This window comes from Sinocyclocheilus grahami, unplaced genomic scaffold (genome assembly GCF_001515645.1).
Source record: "Sinocyclocheilus grahami isolate Dianchi unplaced genomic scaffold, SAMN03320097.WGS_v1.1 scaffold222.1, whole genome shotgun sequence".
NCBI classification, from domain to species: domain Eukaryota; kingdom Metazoa; phylum Chordata; class Actinopteri; order Cypriniformes; family Cyprinidae; genus Sinocyclocheilus; species Sinocyclocheilus grahami.
Genome location: NW_015505401.1, coordinates 3,196,690 through 3,202,946, shown reverse-complemented (window position 1 = coordinate 3,202,946; position 6,257 = coordinate 3,196,690). Strand labels below are relative to the sequence as shown.

General features: G+C 35.1%; 1 long non-coding RNA gene across 2 annotated transcripts; it reads right to left on the bottom strand.

Annotated features, from left to right (window-relative positions):
- Positions 1–265: 265 nt before the first annotated feature.
- On the bottom strand, positions 266–5,866 carry LOC107596764 (uncharacterized). Of its 2 annotated transcripts, none has more exons than XR_001610401.1 (3): positions 5,669–5,866; positions 4,579–4,660; positions 266–810 (listed from the first exon to the last, which is right to left on the bottom strand). It is a non-coding gene; the product is annotated as an uncharacterized lncRNA (long non-coding RNA). The 2 variants fall into 2 exon arrangements; XR_001610400.1 differs by having other exon boundaries at positions 5,792–5,866.
- Between the last annotated feature and the right edge of the window lie 391 nt (positions 5,867–6,257).

Here is a 6,257-nt window from a genome sequence, read left to right as displayed (position 1 = left end):
CAAACATCATACAATCCTCATCAAAAGAGACATTAAAACACATTTTAGACTTAATACTAAGAAATGTGCATTGTGCACAAGTAGTGCGAGTAGTATTTTTTATATCAGAAAGTCTCGAGTTATCTGTCAGTAAATATGTTGATAGATTTAAACTATGAAATAAATGTATTTTAAATATATTACATTTTTACTATAGGAAACTTTAAGATAATGCACAGTTTTGAAATAATTTCAGCTCATCTATACGAACTATCTATATGTCCATGTATTTATTTATTTATCAGATTTAATTAGCAAAAATGACCGACAGACTGTACATTACTATGATAGATTGCCTCTCTCATATAACAGAGAATCTAGAATCATCATCTCTAGAATTCTAGAATTCTGAGCACATGAAAATGCCTGACAATCGCAGAGCTCAAGCTGAGCTGTGTCTGTGTTTGTTCAGTCTAGCGGAGTGGTGGTCTCGCTAATGGACATCCGTCTTAGTGACAACTGCCATCCAAATGAGCACTGCCAGATCTAGACATGCGTTGACATAATCAGCCGCAGGGTGAAGTGAACTCTGGGAAACCGGCCCTGAGTGCATCTTTCATTTCTCATGCCATCTCTTCAGCAACACGCATCTTCTCATAAATTCTTGCTCTGTTCACAATGCATCAGTGAATCTGCTTGTTAATATATACAGCCTTCTTTTATCTCTCTATCTCTGTTTCTCTCTCTTTCTCTGCTGCCTTCCCAGTGTCTCCAAGGCTCTCCTGAAGATGGACTCACTCCAGGGTTGTTTTTCCAATTACAGAGCTCCCTCTGCAATGAAGGTCATCACAATTAGAGCACCATTTAGCTTCTCCTAGTGAAAAGCACAGAATAGCGGATGCGACTGTGTCGAGTGACCGCTGGATTGTCATTGCAGCCCACTCAAGTGGCTCTTTCACGGCTGCAGGCAAATGCATTAGAAGAAATCTGAAGATTAGCTGTGAGCGAACTGAAAAGACATCTTGGAAAGAGAAAAAGCTTTCAAAATCAATATAGCATCTATTATGCACTCAGCAGCGGGTTGTATAGTCTTGTATGGCGGTGCTGATGGAAAATGGAGGGAGCTGTGTAGACTCTACTGTATATTACATTTCTCTATATTATCACCATTACAGATGAACTCTAAATGGATGTACTCAGAACTATATAAAGAGGTGAGGGCACAATCTTCTCTTCTAATTTTCTGCAGCATGATGGAAACATGCATATTAAAAAAATCATAGAAAAAGCCTTCTATATTATTTTTGACCGTGAATGTTCATCAAAGAGTGTACTGTTTGCATTGTCTTTGTCATTCTCACCCATATAGCCTATTCCTTTGTCCCTCTGTGTGTGTATTAAGTCCTTTGTGTAGTGTTTGCATTTATCTTTACTCACATAACTGTGTTGCGGAGAAAATGAAAAAATCAAAAATCACTGATCCTCATATCCTTATTTCCTGTAGCATATTTACCGAGCCTCTGTGCTGTGTGTTTGGAGCAGATGGTGAGGGACTAAAGCTCCATGGTGGAGGGAAGGCGTCTAATTGCTTTAAGTAAATCGATACGGGACTGCAGCTAGCAGCAATCCCTCACTCTACATCAGCCTCTCACTGCAATTACCACATTGATTGGCCACTGCTAATTGAAGGCCTCGTTATTTCAGCTTTACGCAGTCATGGTGACAGAGTTCAGACCCCAGCAAAAATTCTTTGTTCTCCTTTTGAAAAAATAAATAAATAAATAAATAAATAATAAAAATATACACATACACACACATTATGTACAGATAGATATATAATGGATATATATATATATATATATATATATATATAGTGCTCAATGTCATGATGCTTATTTTTTGTGCAGATCAATACATTGTCTTGAATACCCTTCTGATATGAACATGTTTTTATTTCTGAATTAAAAATAAAGTAATAAACGTCAGGGTGATACAACAGTCCTTATATAATATTTATATTAAAAAAGCCTCATAAAAAGAATAAACATTTTAAAAGGAAAAGCCTATTAAGTAATTATCTTTTATCTTTGTTTACATTTAATAGTCATGATTAAATATTTTAACTGTATACTAATATTTGAAAAACTGTAGTCTAAATTCATTTGGTGAAATAAACAGGTAGATGCTATTTATGAATAATTCATGATAAGTATATTATCTTGAAAAATATTTTTACACATTCTGAAAATATAATAATTGTGCACACTTGCAAGTAAAAGAAAATCATATGAAATTAGCATAAGAAGAGTGTTTTTTTTTCCTTTATCATGGACACTTATTTACCATTGACCCTTAATCTAACATCTGATATTTATTATATACCAGGCTATGAATTTATAAGGTGTACTAGTATTGATATTTCTATTATCTAGGCATCTATGTTTTCATTATTCCCAAGTTAGTTGTATAATAAACTTCAATATGATTCAATAAGCACTAATTACAAAATGACATTCAACATAAATTGAAGTTCTGCTATAATTATTTTTACCCATCGCTCTAAAAATATTTGTACTCTTTTAGCATACTCAAATCTGAATGGCAAATGTCAAAACACACCTTAAGACAAAACACGTCATTGCCCACACACATACATTTCCTCGCTGTGCAATCAGTAAAATAGAGAGAATTTTCTGTGTGGAACGTCTAACAATAGCCATTACATTTTGAGTAGCATTCGTGGAATTACATTGCTGTAAATTGTTCATTTTCAACAGGTTATGAGAGATAAGCTGGCGGCCATGCCTACCACCACCATGACCCTTCTCTGCTGGCTCTCTTCATTTCCCATGAGCCCCGGTTAAAAATGACCTTCCATGCCTCTCCTCTCTGCTCCACACCCCCTCGAAGAATAATAAGGGTGCCAGACACATTAATTAGACGGTCTATTTAGATAAATGTCTGCGAGCGAACGTGAGGTAGTTATTAATATTTCATATTAAAATAATTAAATTCAATTTTTCATTCGAGCGAAATAGAACATCTACATTAGCGTGCATTGCTTTCTCTACTTACCTCCTTCCTGTGTGTGCATTTTTATTAAAGCCTTTTTTTCTTTTGCACACGTTTTCCTGCTCTTGTACTTGCAATGTTCCCTCTGCAACACTGATTGGGTCAAAGTGCCACATGGAGGGAAGGTACAGGAAATGACTGTTAATTAAAGAGCTGACAGCTCGCATGTCGCTTGCTGCGTATGTGAATGGAAGTGTGCTTGCATGTGCGACATTGTGAATGTGTGTGTGTCTGAACCCAAATACATGGACCGTCCTTGATCAAATAGCTACATCTGTCAAAAGACATTTTTTGCGATGGTACTTTGCGCAATTGTTTCAATAAAATTCTAATTTAGCCCTATATTTCCCTCATCTCTGGTTTACGTCCCTTTTCCCATCCTGCAGAGTCTCATCTCATCTTCCACAGCATCGCATTGTAGAGCACTTTTGTGGCCCTGATCTCTTCGAGGTTCAAATCCATCAGCAAAAATCTTAAATGCTTCCATTGTCTCTTGTGTGGGAGGTCAGTTCTCTGTTTCACCTGACCAGAAAGAGCTAAATGGTTGCCAGGGAGACTGGAGATCATTTGTGCGTGTGTGTGTGTGTGTGTGTGTGTGTGTGTGTGTGTGTGTGTGTGTGTGTGTGTGTGTGTGTGTGTGTGTGTGTGTGTACGCACTTGTGTCTGTGTTCCTTATGTGTGTGTAGCGCTTCTAATGCTTCTATCAGCCTTTAGTCATGCTGGTGTTATTTGGAGCAATAACACCAAGCCTGACAGTTTGTCTCTCTTCTATCCGTTACTCAATAGCATAAAAGGCAACCCTGACCTTTAAAAGAGAGAACTAATAGTTGAATGAAAGAAAGCCAGGAAGTATGAGCAGTGAGTGCAGACTCCTGTGGGGGGAAAAAAAGCCATTCCGACACAGGAAGTACAATAGATGTAGAGCTGCAGCAATTACAGAGGTGCCGCAGAGTGTTACACAGAGTGGAGCGCATAGAATAAATTCATTACTGCTGCAATAAATGGAGCAGAACACCTATACACTGAGACGCAAGAGCACTGACTCTAATAGCTACTATGAAAAATACTGTTCAAAAATGCATACATATAGTTTTTTATGAAATGTGCACATATTCAGTGTGTATGTGAGCAACATTTTATAACTTTAAATATGCATGGGGTCCAAAAACCTGAGACTAATTGTTCTGAGATATGCATTAATTTCATAAATAATTTAATTAATTTAACAAAAAAAAATAAACAATAAAAAAGAACAAAGTTAAAATTAAACATTTCATGAATGTCACGTGCTTATTATCACAAATTTGATCAGTGACGTTTAAGTACAATTTATAAACCCTTGCAGAATTTTTACAAATATAAGGGATAAAAGATATTATATTTTATAATTTAGTACTGCCCTTCAGAAGCTACATAAGATATTTACATATAAGGCAAAATAATTACAATTCTCCTGTTCAAAAATGTAAACCCGCTTGTTTCTTAATACAGTGTTTTGTCACCTTAAGCATCATTGAATGTTTGTACCTTTTTTTGAGTCCCTCAGTTTTCCTAAGTGTGAATAGCTGAATCTCAATATCATACAGCCATAGTTGGGATGAGCTCAAATCTGCAGAAGATGCATAAAAATCAAAGAATGCGCAGAACCAGGATTAGTTTTTTTGATGAAAAGTCAATCATTTCACTACTCACTTACGCACTATTATCACAAGACATACAAATAATGATCATCATCAAAGCCACACACCATAATAAGGTTCATTTCAACATAAATATGTAAGTATCCTCAAGTTATATTAATAACATGATCAGTGCAGTATTAAATTAAGAAAATGCTATTTTTATGAACCCTCTTTATTATTTTTTTTATGATAAACATCTTTCAGATTCCAAAGGAGCTTTGCAAACTTATGCACTTAATTTCTAATTAATTTTACAGATTATTTCCAGTATATATTATGCTTATTTCCAGGTTTAAACGGCATTTTAAATCTCACATTTTTGTGTGGTCTCAGACATTCGAACCCGCTCAATTTTATTTTTAAAGATATCAAGAATGATGATTAAAAGCAAAAGCTTTTTAACCACACAACTAATTTATACAGTGATAATTTTTCTGCTACAGCAAACACCTGCAAACTGTGAAAGCACACCATTGTGGACCTACAGTTCGCTAAAGCTGAAATCTCCAATCTAAAATAACTTTTGGCCTTTCGGTCTCCATAGCATCTTTTCAACAAGATTAATGTTAAATAATGTGCATTAGTTCATGAGTGTGCAGTTTCTGTTGACTAAAAGGCTGGTTGATGATTAAGCAGATATGGGGAGTATTTAGCATGTTATTCTCCCCCTGCTCTCTTTTGGACTCTTCCTTGGCTCTGTGCCTAGTGAGTGTAATTTGGATGAGTACTGCTCGCTTGCCTTTGGGCTCATTAACAACAATATAAACAGTAATTACAGTGATCGCCTAATTAATTCATTGAAAAACGGGCGAAAAAAGGAAAGCACTGAATGGTTAAGAACCAAGCGCAAATCTTTTGCCTAGATAACAATTTTATGGCAACATTGTTGACATAATTAGCAATTTCACGTGCCACAATACAACTTCAATAATTACAACACTTTTTTCTAGAATTCATTTATGTGCATTCTCCTCTTATTGTTTGTAGAGATTTCCACAGTGCCCATCATTTGTGCAATTGTCCCTTCTCTGATATTGCTGATTAAATGTACTACTTACAATCTACTTCTTTTGTTCCAGAGCCAATAGTGCATTTCTGTCTGGGCATCAATATGATGAGTCTGCTGTGTGCTTAATCTGAAACGAGTGAAAAAAAATTTTCATGTGACTCTCAGCTCTTCATTATTGGTCTTAATTAGCTTAATTAGTGTAATTACTTAATTGTGGTTAGTTAAAAGATGATAAATACCTACCGGTAAAAGATGAATAGCTTGTAAGAGAAATTAATGAGCTTATATTTCATTAATACAACATTTACTAATATTTTTCCTTTGAAATTCCATTCATTTTTTTTCTTATTTAATAGTATCACCTATATTCCCCTTATGAAACATACTAGGAATATACTGCTAATATTATGCAATATTTTAATTAGTACATTTCCATATATGTGAAAATACTGCTTATATTTTTCAATTTACTGCAATATATGCACAATATATGCATGGACCATGTATGGTAATAT